The sequence below is a fragment of the Molothrus aeneus genome, chromosome 1 (assembly GCF_037042795.1).
Source record: "Molothrus aeneus isolate 106 chromosome 1, BPBGC_Maene_1.0, whole genome shotgun sequence".
Taxonomy (NCBI): Eukaryota; Metazoa; Chordata; class Aves; order Passeriformes; family Icteridae; genus Molothrus; species Molothrus aeneus.
Window position 1 is genome coordinate 36,840,456 of NC_089646.1, and position 16,284 is coordinate 36,856,739.

Genomic DNA, 16,284 nt, shown 5'->3' on the forward strand with positions numbered 1-16,284 from the left:
AAAAAAAAGCAGCTTTTCTATCCAGTGTGAAGAGCAGAAAGTCTACTTCTAGGTTGTCACTTACACTATTATTCTCCAATAGGCACCCAGAGGAGCAGCACACACAGAAGGAGCCCGCTCCCCTCCCCCTCCGCAAAAATATACACCGTAACAGCCCCCAAACTTTCTGCGGAAACCTCAGCCCCAGAGATCGCTACTGGAGATAAAAAGAGAAAAAAAAAGTGGAGAGAAAATTGCAGGAAAAGGCACTAAAATGCCACTTTTAATCTCGCCTCTGCGGTCCGGGGAGGGGAAAAAAAAAAAAAGAAAAAAAAAATAAAAGGCAGAGAGGACCTGTCTCCTCTCATTTACCGGGGGCTGTTGTGCGAGCGACGGGGGGGAGAGAGGGAGCGAGAGAGGAGGGGAGAGAGAAAAAGAACAGAGGGGAGGAAGGAAACACACAACAAGGCACACCACCACCACTACAAAAAAGTGACGAGGTTTCACTCCCTCCGAGTCCAACACCAGGAGAAATTATAATTTTTAAAAAAACCCGATCCTATTAGGAAAAAAAAAAGATTTAAAAAAAAAGGAAAAAAGAAAATCAACAACAAAAAACTGGTTCTGCTTCTGCAAAATAAAAAAAAAAAAGAAAATCTGGGAACTCCGAGAAGAGTTACTCGCAAGAAGGGGTAAAAAATATAAAATAGAAAGGTTGCAAAAAGCCAACAACAACAAAAACCAAGCCAGCAAAAAAACCCCAGTAACAATTGAAAAAGAATAATAATGGTAGGCTTTGTATTTTGTCTTTTTTTTTTTTTTTTTTTTTTTAATTCTCGTTTCCCCTGGCTGGCTGGGTATGGTTGTTATTTAGGCCGGTTTGGTGGTTGTTGCTGGATGTTACATGGATATGTGTGTGTGTGTATGTGTGTGTGTCCCCGGACGGAGCTGCCTCGCTCTGCTCTGCTCCCCCCCCCCTCCTCTCTCTCTCCCTCTCTGTTTCTGTCCCCATTAAATTATTAGTTGACTCATCACTACTCCTCCTCCTCCTGCTGCTGCCGCCGCCGTCCCCTGCTCACAGCCTCCTCTCCTCCTCTCCGCTACCGCTCGCTGCCGCTGCTGCCGCTGCTTCTTCTTCCTCCTCCTCATTTTAATACAAAATAACACCGAGGCCACCGGCTTTTTTTTTTTTTTTTCCACAGCCGGAGACGGGAGGAGGACGCAGCCTCCCTGCTGCTGCCCGGAGCCCTTCCCCAGCGGCCCCGGATCATCCGACACGTCCTGGGAGAGAGAGAGAAAGTGGCAGAGGAGGAGGAGGATGAGGAGGTGGTGGTGGTGGTGAAGGAGAGAGGCGTGGGGGAGGGGAGGCCGGGGGAGGGGGTCGGCAGAAGTGCGGTGGCAGAGGGGGACCGCAGCGAGGAGCGGGGAGGGGGCGCCGGCCGGGCCGGGCCGGGCCAGGGGGGGGCGGCCGCCGGCGGCGGTAGGTGAGCGGGGGGGCCGGGGGAAGAGGGCGTGCGGCTTCCGGGCGCGCACGAATTTGCAGCTCGCTGGGTGCGGGTGAGGCGGCCCTGCCTGCGCCGCGCACAATGCCCGCTCCGCGCCGCCCCGCGCCACAGCGCGCCCCCCCCCCCCCCAGCAGATGGGGCCTGCGGCGGAGGGGGCGAGCCGGGGGGGACGGGCATGGGGGCACAGCCGCAGCACCCGCAGCAGCAGCAGGAGAAGGAAGAGGGGCGGGGGTGAAGGCTGAACAATATCCTGCCGGCGCTGCCGGGTGCGCCGCGCTGGCGCAGCCCCCGCCCCTCGGCGCGGAGCCTGCGCGGGCCGCACCGGGCAGGTGCACGGCGGCGGAGGCGGCCCCGCAGGGCCCGCAGGTGGGGACGCGCCGCGGGGGTCGCCCCGGGGAGCCGGCGGCCCATGTGGGGGAAAGAAGTTTTTCCTTCCCTACCCTCGCCTTCGATACCGACAGGGATGAAAGAACAGCACCAGCCACGGTTCTGAAAGGCGGCCGAGGCTGAGTGAAACCGGCCTCGTTCCGCGGAGGGCATCATCCACCGCGGCTCTGGTGGCTCCGCTGGGCGCCGCGGCCAACCAGAGCAAGCTGCAACACACCGTGGGTGAGAGCGATACATCGCTCCGGGCTCGGGACGGCCAGATGCCACATCCCCACCCCACAAAACTGCCCGTGTCAAGTCCGCAGCGCGGGACCGAAAGCCACCCCTGAAAGGTGAAAGCTAAAAGGTGGTAAAGTATTGACAAAACAAGTAACTGCGAGACAGACATGGCGTGTTCCCATCATGCACGTGGAAGAAAGTAACCCAACTAGACAAACTTGAAAGCAACAAGTTTGTACAAGCTGCGAGATAAGGGAAAAATTAAACTTCTTTATTGATAAAATGCATAGTGTTTGAATAGACTATGTCTAAAGGGAAAATTGCATCATCGACCAAAGAAAACATGAATTACTGCATAAACAGGTATATAACCAAAATGTTTAGGGCAGTAACTTTAAAACAACTGACAACAAAGCAACAACAAAATACAAACATGAGGCAGCAGCAAAAATAGGTGAGTGAGAAGGCTAATACCAGTCCTGTAGTACACAAAATAGTATGGCCTCTGAACACAGAAAAGGAAAATCATTAATTCTATGAAGAGAAAATTTTGCACTATGCATATATTACTTATTATTAAAGAAGAGGAGTGCATCAAGACAAGGTAAAGAATCACATTGATGTTTACTAAAATAAGCACAAACAGCATATAGGACATGCAGGAAAAAGAAAATGGTAATAGGGCAAAATGCATGAAATATTTATCATATTCTGCAGTGCATAAAATAGATTATAATCTCAGAAGCAAAGAAATGCAAGGCTGGAAAATGAATACACTGTTACATAATACTATTATTCAAAGCAGAATAAGTGGAGGTGGCATATGTATGAAACATGAAAAGTTGTACCTATGTTGTATGTCTTGAAAAGGCTTACTAAGATCATTACCGAGACTGCTGAAAAGGAAAAATAAAAACCAAAACCCAAAACCAAAGAAACATGTTCCACAAAGAAAAACAAGGGAAAATGTAGATGACATCTTCCATAACATATGATCAAGGGGTAACTGTCTAGCGGGTTGTTTGTTTAGAAACCAATCTTTTTTTCAACAAGTTAGAGTATCAATCAGTCCCTCTTAAAAAAAATAAATATATATATATATATATATGTATTTCCCAATACATTTGAATATTTGGAAGAAAACTGTATTAACTAGTTTAATCCAAACTTTGTGGGCACAATGGAAAATATCAATGTATTATTTTTTCAACCTTTTCAGAAAAGCCTGATAAGTTAAACTTAAACTTCAGCAGTAAGCAGGACTGGCCACTAAAGAAGAAAATCATGAAGGATGTGAGAGTTTCAGCTGGCAGTATGCTCCCTGCAGCATGATGGAGGATAAGGACACTGAAGATAATTTAAGAGTTGCAGAGCTGATTAGAATAGAGCAAATATGATCTGGAACAAGATTTGGGACTAAAATACCACCTTATAAAAATGATTACCAGATATGACAATAACAAAACCAAATAACAACACCAAAAGATTAAAATCTTCTAAAATAACTTTTGCTTTGGTGTTCACAAATCATTCTGTTCCTGGTTAAAAAAAAAAGACAAACCAAAACAACACAATGTTTGGATTAAAACAAAGTGATTAATCTAAAAAGCAGAGATGGTGAATTAAAGGAGCAGGGAGATAACAATCTGATAATACAGGAGCACAGAAGGCCTAATAATGATATTATTACGCACATAACCAAACACTGACAAACAAATATTCTGTTAATTATATAATTGTGCATATGCTTCCTATGCTTGAGATAAATGATTATGGAAAAGAACTCTCTTCTTGAAATTGCATATATGCACTAAACCTTATAAACTCTCTACCACATGGATTAATCTAATTCCCATACACCACTTATGCCTGGTAAAGTATTTACTACAGACTTGGAAAGCTGAGCGTGAAACCCTTGCTTTGACTAGAAAGCACGAATTACGGAAGGCTGCTACGTCTTGACAGACAACAATCAGATATCTCTTATCAATACCGAACTACTTGGAAATAATTCAAGATACAGATATCTGATTTTCATTTGACCTATTCCAATTTGCACTTCACTGTGTCAACTTAGATATTAAAATGTTCAGCTAGAATAAAGATATTTATAATAAAAACATATATAAAGAACAGAAGATGAATAGATATTGTCATGGATACATATGCAGGCAATCATTTAAACACGCGGCAATAGTAACATCACATTTTTCATAGCTTCTAGTCAACGTACAGCAGGCAAATATATGCTTAATAAAGGTTATTAATCCTTAATAAAGTTGTTGCACTGTTTTTATTATATATAAATGCATTTTGCCCGAGCATATTTTGAAATAAGACAAATATTTAAAAGTTGGGCTGCGTATTTTCAACCCCATGGTGAATTAACTCTCGAGCAGCAGTCTCAGTAGCTGCAAAGCAAAACAAATTCTCCAGTGTGGCATGCTGCCTCAGTGCCTCCTAAGGTCTCTGTTCCAATATTTTCTTGTTCAAAATAAATTAGGAAATATGGGCCCAAATCTTGAGGCTTGGCTCTTGTGCAATGCAAACAGAAATGACCTGGCAGCAGAGCAAAACCAGCATGGCTGTGTATTCTCTTTTATCAGATTTCTTTGGGGAGATCAGGCTGATTGGCTTTTACACATATGTACTTCTGACAATGCTGCAGCCCTTTGGGCAACCTGTAAGCACCATCCCATGCTGGAGGTGATGCAGAGCCATGCAGCAGCAGCGGGACAGCAGGACAATTCTCTTCAGTGGGAATTTGAGTGTATTTCCCCCACTGCAAGGTGTGACAGGCGCACATCTATGGTAATGGTACTGCTGGACAGCAAGGCAATGGCAGTACCATGCTGTGGCTTTCTGAAGGTAAACATCTGTGGCCAGAAGGTGGGTGATGCCGTGGAGGGCTCATGCCTATTTGCCACGTGGGTTAGACAGAACTGTGGCTGAGGGGGAAGGATGCACCCCACAGTCCTTTCCCACGTCTACCTGTGCAAACCTCAGCACATCACCACTGCTGTGCCAACACAGTCCCATAGCCCTACAAGTTTTGCACCTCGGACTAAAGTTGCTTTTCAGTCTCCTCAGACCAACTTCCCCTTCGCTTTGCCCTGAACAACAATAGGTGCCTGACACCGCTCAAATGTTTCAACCACCCTGACTGCCGCAATCTCAATTTACATACGACCCAAGAATCCAATGCACACCAATGTGAATCACAGCATTCTGCGACATCCCCCACGCTGAACTCAAAAGTTACATACCAACCTAGATTTTTTTGACTGCAACCTGCCCCAGCCTGGATAGGATGCCTGTCAAAAAGCAAAAGTGCTATGAAATGAAATTCATAGCACTGAAAGGCATCGCACACAAGCTGTCGTCCCCTCTCACATTTTGCATGAGCAATTTCTGCTCGTTTGTGTTCTCTCACACACCATGTCCTGAAACAGTTACGTAAAATGAATATTTAACCTACGATAGTCGGCTGTATTGAACTGCACTTAATTGGTTATTAAATGAAGTAAATTATCCTTACCATATTTGTCAGAGGTGAAAAACCTACATATATGGCTACATGTAGTGCATTCATTAGTTTACAGACCCCAAGGCTCCTGGGAAGTATCAGATATCTACACAGTGTCCCATGGTGCAGCATTTTTTAGCTGGATGTCTCAGCTAGCTTGCAGATATGTAAAATCATATACAAACAGACATCTCCCTATTGATTGCCTCTGTGACAAGGCTCGTTTACTCCTGCAAATATTATCAGCAATGTACTTCAATCATGGAATCTTTTTTTAAAATGGAGTTGAATAAGAATATGCAAAATGTGATTATGGATAAAACAAGTTACTTTTAGTCAAACTACTGCACCATTTTTGCAAGTGATTTCGTAGCTGTATGTCTATTTTGACTAAGATGCTTGTGCAACTGAAGTAAATACATACTTCTGCAGATGTGGCCCCAACAGTTATTTCAGTTCAACCCTTGGTGAGTCACGGAGAGGCAAAATGCTGGAAGAAAATTATGGAGTAAAGTCCAACAAATCTGTTTGGCATGATGTAGAGAAGGGTGAACAAGAGAGCTAATGAGAAAAGTGAGTCTTTCACCCCTGGTTGCCACAAGAAATCTTAGCTGCTTAAAATTGTAATAGAGAGGTGCCCACTTTCCCATAAAAGATCAGAGCAATCAATTTTAGTGGTTAATCACATAAATCTTACTCTGTAGTTGCACAGTCTCTTGACTGCTATGTGGACAAACTGAGTTCAGTTTTTGCTATCAATAGTAGGACATAAACTCCCACAAACACTACCTATATGTCATTTAATATAAGCCAGTATGTTTTATGACTGTGGACTTTAGAACCACTTCAAATAAAAAGCTCCAACTTTAAAAAAAGCATTTTGAAGACCGTATTCTCTTCCATCCTTAACACTAGACTAGGACCTTGATGAGTCATGCTTGTAATTTCCATGTGGCAACTACAGCCAACAACTTCCACAAAAAAGAACAAATTAAAAAATGCAATAGAGCTTTATATAATAATATTTTATGCAATTAGGCAGCTTGAAGAAAGGAGGAAAGTTGGCATCTTAGGATCAGTCAAGTTTCCCATGTCATAAATGTATCTTCAGCAGGTCACTAATTTCACAGCTTTCTACCCAGAGGTATAATTTTTAGGTCTTTCATGTGAAGATGCTTAATGTGGGACACTGAGAGATGAAAAAAGAGTGGTTCCTGCTCCCTCATCATCACAGCACTAGATAACTCCTAGGCATGAGATGGGCATATAATTGTTACCTAAAAGAGTCAGTTGTTAAGTGGTTATTTTAGGGATGTGTCTGAAGAGAAGCTCTATTAATTTAAGAGTATGTAAATCATGATCCCTGGACACAGAAAGCCACAGTTCCTGTTATTTTTACTTGTTAAAAGGAAAGTTACAGCAAGTTATCTCCTAAGTGTTTTTCAATGTTGTTTGCAATTTTTTGACTGGTTCTGCTTTTTTTTCCATTTTGTGACTCATTTTCCCTCACTTCCAACCACTGTGCTTCTATCCCAGTTAGTATGCTTTTACAAATACAGAAATTTGATCCAACAATTCTGGGAAGGGATGAATTTCACACAGCCCAAGCAAAGCCGTGCATTACGGTAGAAAACATCTGAACTGTTGCACTTAGCCCTACAGAGGATGATTAAAATATTATTATGTAGACTTAGATGTTCGTGCTGTAGAGTTCAAACCATGGTGAGTTCACCAACAGAAGAATCATCTCTGTCACTGACCTGATGATACAACTAAAAATCTAGTGACACAAACTGAAAACATGGAAGAGTTTAAAGTCGAAGGAAATGGTTAGAACTGATTGATGAATTGAACTATGTCAAACTTTCATTATGAAACACAAAACCACATGAAATGTCTTGTTTCCAGTTTCATTAACTCAGAACTCTGCACATGTTCTGCTGCACTTTTTGTACGGTTCAAAACCTTTTAAGTAAAACTGTGCATCTAATTACGGCCAAACTTGACAGGAGTCAATATTCACTGTGCATGAAATACATGCAAAATGTGTGGTTTGGTGTAAAACAAAATGAAAGTTGGTGGTTTTGGCCAAATTAGCATTTTCTTCTAGGGCTTCTTCCAATCTCAAACTCAGATGATTCCACAGTAACAAAGATGAAATTAATGAGTTTTTTAGTTCTTTTCAGGAGCAATTAGCTGTTAATATTCACAGCTCTTTTAAGGAACAAGATACCTGTTAATATTACCAGGTGCTAACTAAAAAAGGTTTAGCATATGTAGTGTCACTAAGATAAAGGTCATTTATACATGTGTCAGAATATGCTTAGTTTAATGCAAACAACATAAAGCAAAACCAAATAACTTCAAAATGTTAAACATACTTGTTCTGATTTAGAAAAAAAAACAACAAAAACACCAAAAAAAAACCAAAACCAAACACACACACACACACACACACACAAAGAGAGAAATTAACAAACATATATTTAAGTATTTGATGTATATATTTTCTTAAAGCAACTATGTTTCTAGATTTCCTGCTAAGTGGCTACAATGGAAACAAACTGAGATGGAGAGCAGCAGCTGGAAACTCACTAGAATACAGTATTTTTAGGGCAAAATTTGGTTAATATTTATGATAGTAATTTATACTCATTAAAACACTTGAAGGAAATGCTGTTAACAGGTGTGTAAAAAGTTAGTTCCTGTGTTAAATACAAAAATATCTGAGGAAAGATGTCTTCTCTGTAATTTGCTTCTGGCAGATTATACTACAAACTCCTTCCTGTATTAGATTTTTCCTTCACAAATCTTCATAAAATGAGAAGTTTTGGAATATTCTGCTCATGAAAGATGCAGTGCATTCTCTCAATTCATTTTTCCTTTATCGATATACAGATGGAAAACCTCTCTGCACCACATGTTCAAATGTGCCACTTCCAAAGTGGATGGGGCCAGGTGAAGAAATGCTCCAAATTATTACAGTTGTAGAAAAATAACATCCAAATCAACTTACCCCCATATTTTTCAAACACCTTCAAATACAAGAATTGCTCAATATGCTGCCATGAATGAACTACACAGAAACACATCTCACATCTAAGTTCATGCTTAAAACTCTTTTAAATACTTTTGTATAAAAGGAAAAAGAAAACATATTCAGATCTTCATTTACTTAATACCAAGTGGTCATTGCTATGGGCATATCAAAAGAGTTATTGTCATTTTTGCTTGATTTAGTTCTGTAAAATTTTTTCCATGACCAAAAGTATTGTGCTCAGTCCATGCTGAACTTTTTAATAAAAAGCAGTAAAGCAATCTACTTCATTGTCAAATGATTGAAAGAAATTTAATTAATGCCTTTGGAGGGAACGCCTATATAAGTATCACAATCACAAGAATGTGCATATATGCATATATGAATACATATGCCCAGCCGCAGTCTACCCTGTTGCTTTAATGTCATAACACTGTAGTCCATGAGCAGCTGAAGGCAAAAATGAACTCCTATAATTTAAAATATCGTGCTGACACAATTTTAAGGTCCAATTACATTGTGTAGTTTATTAGAAGATTAAATGCTTGCTTCATCACAGGACACTTCAGTCCTAGAAAAGGCAGGCAGTATAGAAATGCTCACAGACAAACAAATTAAAAATAGTAAGTTATAAACAGGGGAAAATAAGTTTATGCCACACCAACAAAACCAAAAAGAAAAAAAAAACCGAACCCAAAAAGCAAAAAACACAAAGATGCATGAAAAGCAGTATGCTATGTTAGATGTTTATCTATACATAAGAGACAGGTGTCACAAAAACAAAACAAAAAAATCACGAAGCTAAAGAGAAACTTTAACTCACCAGTTTCCATCTGTTATATCTGAATTCATGCATAATTGATTATCCATGACTGGTAAGTTCTTTTTTTTCACTAGCCTAACACAGTTTTCTAAACATTATGTGTTAAATCACCACCAAAGTAAAGGGTGTTTGAGAAACCGTAAGGGCAGAATAAAAATTTTTAATGAAAAATAACATGTCAGTTAATAATAGAGCTGACCTATGTTTAAGAGAGAAATTTTAATCATGTGCATATTAAATATTAATAACCTATTCTGTTATTGTTATAATAAGGTTAAGTAAGCTTCTCCATGCTTAAGGAAAGAGAAAAAGTAGGAATATGTAACAGTGAAAAAAAAGCGCTGAGAAGCAGAGACATAAGGAAAATGTGTCAACAATAAACAAGAGGAAATGAGAAAGAAGGAAAAGATGAAGGTGGAAACTAATCTCTATGTGTCATTATGACTGCCAGAGTACTGGCAAAGCAGCAGCATCCTTTTATTTCAATTTTAATCATTTCTGAATTTTAATACCCTGCTCCTTTTGTAATTCTCCTGGCATTCCCTATATGCATCCATCCCAGCCAAAACACCAGTGTAAATTAAATGGCACACAACCACACCGCTGATGTAGTTCTCCCAGTAGAACCAATTGAGTGACCAAAAAGCAGAGAAGGTATGACTACTTTGTATCCCCACAGACTACAGGCCAATTAAGTGACTTAATGTTCTTCAATTCCTTTAATTTTGAAAAGAAGGGCAGTGGTTAGGTAACCCAGCAATATAGAGCCATTAAAAAAAAAATAAAGCAAGCCAGTAGTAATACAATAATCAGTGACCATCACGGCCTGGAAAAATGAGTTTGCTCTCACTGGCACTAAGGAGCATCACATGATTATTTAATTACAGCTCTAATTTTTGTCTCGTGGATGGCAACATATCAACAATTAATAGGGCAAATAGAGGAGACTGCATTTTTAAAGAGACAGAACCTATAAGAAATAGTGCTTGGTAATGCAATTTATCAGACAGTATAATGCTTCTTACGGCATATCTGTCATCCTGCCAAACATATAAAGAAATTCTACTGGTTCAATTCTCCTGCATGGTATCCATAAAATTCTTCTGGAATGCTTAGAAAACAATAACTACACCTATGAGTATCCTAACTGTAATTTTAAGCGGCAATGCAGAAGTCGGTTACTTGTAGGGCTCGCAGCCCAAATAAAGTAGTGGAATCACAAGTTTCAAATGCAAACATGCCATAAAATTGTCTTGAAAAGATTGTAACAAAAGTCATCAGGAATGGCAAAAATTATTGTGGTATTCAGTGAGTCAAGTGAAGAAAAAAAGAAAAAGAAAGTCAATAAAATACAGTCAATGGGACAGAGATTGATTTTGACCGATTGACTTTACTGTGAGATTTTCTTTCAAAGCATACCGAAACTAGGGGCTCAAAACCTATATCATACCTTTCCTGCCCAGGACTGCTAGGTAAGAAATGAGAAATAAGACCTAAAAGAAGATGTATGATAGACATTACCGACTGAAAAGCTCTGCTTTAAAACAGCTGGATGCAGTTTCTTTTCCCTCATGCCTCATCCTCCAATGATGGCAGTGCGGAACCTAGGAACTGTGGGAAGTTCACTATGTTGAGGAGCACTTTCCACAGTTAGGGGAATCTGGAAACTTATCAAGAGAAAAACTAATTTTATGCACCCTTTTGCAAATGTACTCACTTTTTCACAGCAATGGGTGGACCAAACTATGAACTCCATAAATTCATATTATCCAGTGTATGTTTTAGACAATAGTCAATATCTGATGTAGCAAAAGCAAGCTCCAAATTTCCTCTCAGCAATAAACTGTACCTGTGAAAAACCTACCATACTATGCTTAGAAGTTTTTTTAATCCTACTTCTCAATATAAAAATTAGACATGCTTTTTCATTTGATATTCTAAAATCTACCCTTTGAACAAGTAAAGAACGCTGAGTTTGGGCCCTTGCACAGAAGAAAACCCCACTGCTAAACAGCAGTTCAAGTATTATTGCAAAAGTGTGACTAGAGAAGCAGTACTATTACAATAAATGCTCCATTCCTCCCCAAAATTGTGTCAAATTAAGTTGTTTTCATTGAAGTCATGAACATTCTGGATTGGAGATCCTAATCTATAATCTTAAAAAGAAAGCTGGCAAGCAAGAGCTTGTATGTAAAAGTAAATATCATTCTTTTTATGCACTGGTTACTATACAGATAACATGTCTCACAAAGACTGTAATTAAATGTCTAGTGCAGAAGTAACACTAAAAAGCATACAGTATTATTAAATTACAATGAATCCTTAGAAGCTAAAACTGTCATTTTTAAGTTTTAAGATGCCTTTAATTATTCTTGAGACTTCTTACATTTATCAAGAAAGCCCACCTATGATGAAAAGCACTAATGATTTAAAATCTTTCTAATACTACTCTCCACAAAAATATTAATTTAATCTTTGATTATAAACATTTTAAAACTCAGTATGGAATTCCTCTCCACTTCATTTTTTGCCTTTGGTCCTTCTGAGACCCTGCACGCATGCACGCACACTCTCTCCCACTGTCTTTTCCTTCCTCTCTTTTCTGTCTTTTATTTAATGTAATAGAAGTAGGAATATAGGGTGTGTATGATGTTTAGAACTTTCCTCCTTTTCATTGAAAATGTTTTTAATTACCTGGCTATTATGACCAGACACATATTCTAAGTGCAGTTACTGAAAAGGAAATACCTTTCTCATACCTTTGCATGTGGGTTTGAGTTCAGAGCAGCAATTCTTGGCACTTCTGCTAAAAATGTTTTCCACTCTAGGACTAATTTACAAATATAAAGAATTACTTAATCCTTCACTGTTCTATGAAACACGTATACTACTAATTTTATAGCTGGGTAAATAAACCAGGAGCATATTAAGGCTGCATTTATAAAAGGATAGAGTGCTGCAGCTTCCTTTTTCTTCACATGAAGTTATGTGCTGAGCATTTTCAAAATCAGTATTACAGCATCAAAGATGACAAATATGGCATGGACAGTTATTAACCCAAAATTACACTTTTATTTCAGAGCTGAAACCAGAACCAGGAGTCAAGACACCAGAAAAGATGACGAGACTGTCCTCCAAGCACAGGTGGTCTGAGTGCATACCACTTCGTCTAGCGAGCAGCAAGTGTGACGACCCACAAATGATTGCTGCTGGCCAAATAAATCCTGTCAGAGCAGCATCCCGGGAAGACGAGATGCACTTGAGGTTTAAAGCACCTCCCTCATCTCCTCAGGTCATATCATGTCATAATGCGCCACGGGAAAGAGAGCAGATAGTCCCTGGAAGTTATGTAATGCCAGCGCAGCTGACAGACCTGGCCCGTCCTGATGTTCTGCACCCAGGTGCAGCTGGGGTGACCGAGGCCCATGTGCAAGCCAGCAGGCTCCTCTGCCTCTCTCACCCACAGTTCACAGCAGCAAAGCACGAGGGAGCGAGAGCTGACTTCTGTCAGCCTACAGCTGTGCAGAGGTGTCACCAGCAGTGCTTTACAACAGCTCAGAGACAGCAGCTAGCCTGCACTCCGGTGGAAGCAAGACTTACAGTCCCAGTCCTAGCAAATGCACAGTGTTTCCCAGGGGAATCAATCTCCAAAGAGATTGCTGTGCGTTGGTGTTCTAAATAAATAGCTGAAAGGTGGACCTTGCCACAAATACCGAGTGTTAGTGCATCCCTCAGCCCATCTGAACACCTAACACTGATCCTCTACAGGAACGGTGAAAACCAAGCTCTGCAGTGACACACCAGTGTGCATGGGAGCAAAGTCAGGCTCAGCAAGTTTAAAAGGAAATATTTAGAATTCAGACAGTGCCTGAGGTATGTTACTACACTCTACTACTGTACTCTACTATTACTATGCCATTCCTAGTACAAGGCACCAGATAAAACAGATTAGGAGTAGGTTACAACTGGTGCAGGGCACAAGGACCAGATCAGAGCACATGTACAAGATCAGTGCTGGCAAGTCTCCTTAAAATTAATCTCTATCAAGACAAACGTACTGAGAGCAATGCTGTGCAGAAACCATGAGAAAGCTGACATTTGCAAAGCAATAGAATGGATGCCCATTATGTAATGAAGTGTTGGTGATAACTGTGGTAAAGTTAAATGCCACAGGATGGCAAATGTTCAAAACCACCAGCATTTTTGAAGGGAACATCATAGTATATCCTCTTGGAAATAACAGTTACAAGTTGTGGTCAGGGCTGTTGAGAGTTCATGATACCACAGCCAAGGGAACTGACCAACAAGCCAACTTAGTGTTAAGTATAATACTTTGAGAATCTGAGGGAGGAATTAACCTCTCAGGTAAAAGTTATTAATGGAGTCCTTCAACAGAGAATTTAGAGAAGCTTTTTACAAACTGTGAGTTATTCTGACTGCAGTTATCTTCAGTTCAAATGCCGGCTACTTGGACTCATCACTCCAAGATTAAAAGTAACACCAACAGGGCTTTCTGAGACTGACTTTACAAAGTTACAAAATTTCCGTATAGCAGGCAGTAAGAACTGTAAGTTACTCTTTAACCGTCAAACTGTTTTACTTCTTTCTTTTTTTCTTTTTTTTTTTTTAGAATCAGTAGCAACTTTGTGACAACTAAAGTTTAAAAAATGCACTTGATTGCATAGTGACAGATTTGCAGAACATTTTTCATCACACACACATATGTGCTTTCAGTTATTAATAAAATGCTTCTGCCCTTAATCTGCCATTGCCTGAATATACAATTACAGTGTCTTGGATAGACAAATACTGTTAAGGAATTCTGTTTTCCCTGTTTGAGATGCAATTCAATTACACCAAGTAAAACTGAATACTATGTCTTTAAAACTGGCTTCGGCTTGCCACAGAAAGGAATACTGAATCACTTTTCTATTAAGTTCCTGTTAGAGTGGAATGATAACAAAACTTTCTTCTCTTCCTCACCCCCACCTTCTTTTTTTGCTTGTTTTAAACAAGGAGGAGTCAGCTGCTCTGGGTAACACCACAGGTAGATATTAAAATGGAGACAGCCATTATTTAGTGGCGACAGGAATATAAATACAGGCACTAACCTATAAACTGGTGTTTACTTCAGGAAAGTAAGTCATATTTTTTCCTCTGATTGCCATGCTGTCAGTTTAATGCAGCGTAAATAAACAGTAGGTGCATGATAGCTTTAAGTAGAAAGTGTTCATTCCACAAGAGCAGCAGGTTACTGAAGCCTGATGCCTATAACGGCAAAAACAGAACTTCCATTTTACCTGGCTAAGAGACTTGTGGCTTTTCTATTAAATTAATTTGTCAGAATTCTATGAAAAATATTATGCACTCAAAGAACTTTACAAAAAACATTCATTTTTGCAGCCCTCAACTTGAACCATTTGAAAAAACAAAAGCCAATCACTCCTCTGTAATTTCATCATCCCATCGCTCTAAATGAAAGCTTTATATAATCAACCTAATATAACAGAAAATAAAATGATATATAGAATTGCCTATACTTTGAGTTATTTTGTTCTTATAAATATATTCCCTGACTGAAAGTAAAAAAATTCCCCTTTGGAAAAAGCAATGATGTCTGAGAAGATTGTATATACACTCTACATCTATTAACATAAATTATAAGAAAGTAAAATGTTCCAGATGTGTTTAAACTGTTGTAGAAGGAAAGTTTGTGGCTTCACTGGATATATATTAAATATATCTAGAGAGAGCAATGGCAGTTATATACAAGAAGGCAATAAAATGCTTCACTAGAGTCTATGTTAAAATACCACAGTTCCTAGAAATATGACTAAAACATTTCAGAAGTCATATTTCCTCCAGTTTTAATTCAGAAATATACTTTAATATATTTTTCTATATATTATGAGCTATTTTATTAATAAAGTAATCTTCCTAATTTTTTTCAAATACATTCCTTAGGTAAGGAATTACTTCAAATTCCTCTGACAATACTTGGACTAAAAAAATTAGGTGACATTAAAAATGTAACAGTACTTTGAAAAATCAAGTAGTTGATACATTTAAAAGATTTGGTGGGGGTTTTTGTTGGTCTTTTTTTTAAGAAGAACACCAGACTTCAACTGATTATCATCTAAATGGCAGTTGCACACATGTAAAGACCTCTCTATCCCAAACCTGTAACGTGGGAGAAGCATTTTCTTTAGAGAAACCTCTCTGAAGAGGTTTTAGTGCTGCTGGGGTGGATGTGACCACGTCCCCAGCAGGGCTGAGTGTGGTGGTTGGTGCCTGTGGGATGCTGGCAGGGCTGCAGGCAGGGCTGGCGCTGCCTTGGGAAGCACAGCCACAGAGGGCAGGTGCTCATCCCCTGACCCGCTGGGCCTACGCTGCAAACCAAAGAGGTGCCCTGCTCCTGTACAAGCTGGGGCTGGCGTGGCAGCCTCTCTCTGCTTCTGATACTGCCAGAGCACTGTGTCCCATCAGTGACTTACAGATCGACTCTGCTTCACACTGCTTTCTCGGGAGCTCAGCAGCAGGTTAGGATTCACACGAGTCGCTAAAATAGCATGAGAGGGGAAACTGCGAGAGTTACTTTGCTATTTAAAGTATCAAGAACAAAGAATATAAAAAGGAAATGGCCAGTTTTTCAAAATTCATGCACAAAAAGCATTTCATTTAAATATTTTTTGTTCCAGTAAACTATTTTGCATACAAAGGACTTATTTATTACATATTTGAACTTGTGGGAAAAAGGGAAGGAATGCACTGATTCCTGAAATAGCTCTACAGCCTTTTTGGAGGCTTT

At 39.8% G+C, this 16,284-nt stretch overlaps 1 protein-coding gene and 1 long non-coding RNA gene across 3 annotated transcripts in view; one reads left to right on the forward strand and one right to left on the reverse strand.

Moving 5' to 3' along the window:
- Positions 1-16,284, reverse strand: part of SATB1 (SATB homeobox 1) — a 92,065-nt gene that overhangs the window by 73,645 nt on the left and 2,136 nt on the right. Inside the window, exon 1 of one of the 2 annotated variants that reach the window (XM_066555174.1) lies at positions 65-235. The exons of the other annotated variant lie outside the window; for it this stretch is intronic. The gene's annotated coding sequence lies outside the window, so the exon portion shown is untranslated. Of the gene's footprint in view, positions 1-64; positions 236-16,284 lie in introns of those variants that run through there. 2 annotated transcript variants of the gene reach the window in all.
- On the forward strand, positions 831-4,368 carry LOC136569532 (uncharacterized). Its single transcript, XR_010785385.1, has 2 exons — positions 831-1,305; positions 1,946-4,368. It is a non-coding gene; the product is annotated as an uncharacterized lncRNA (long non-coding RNA).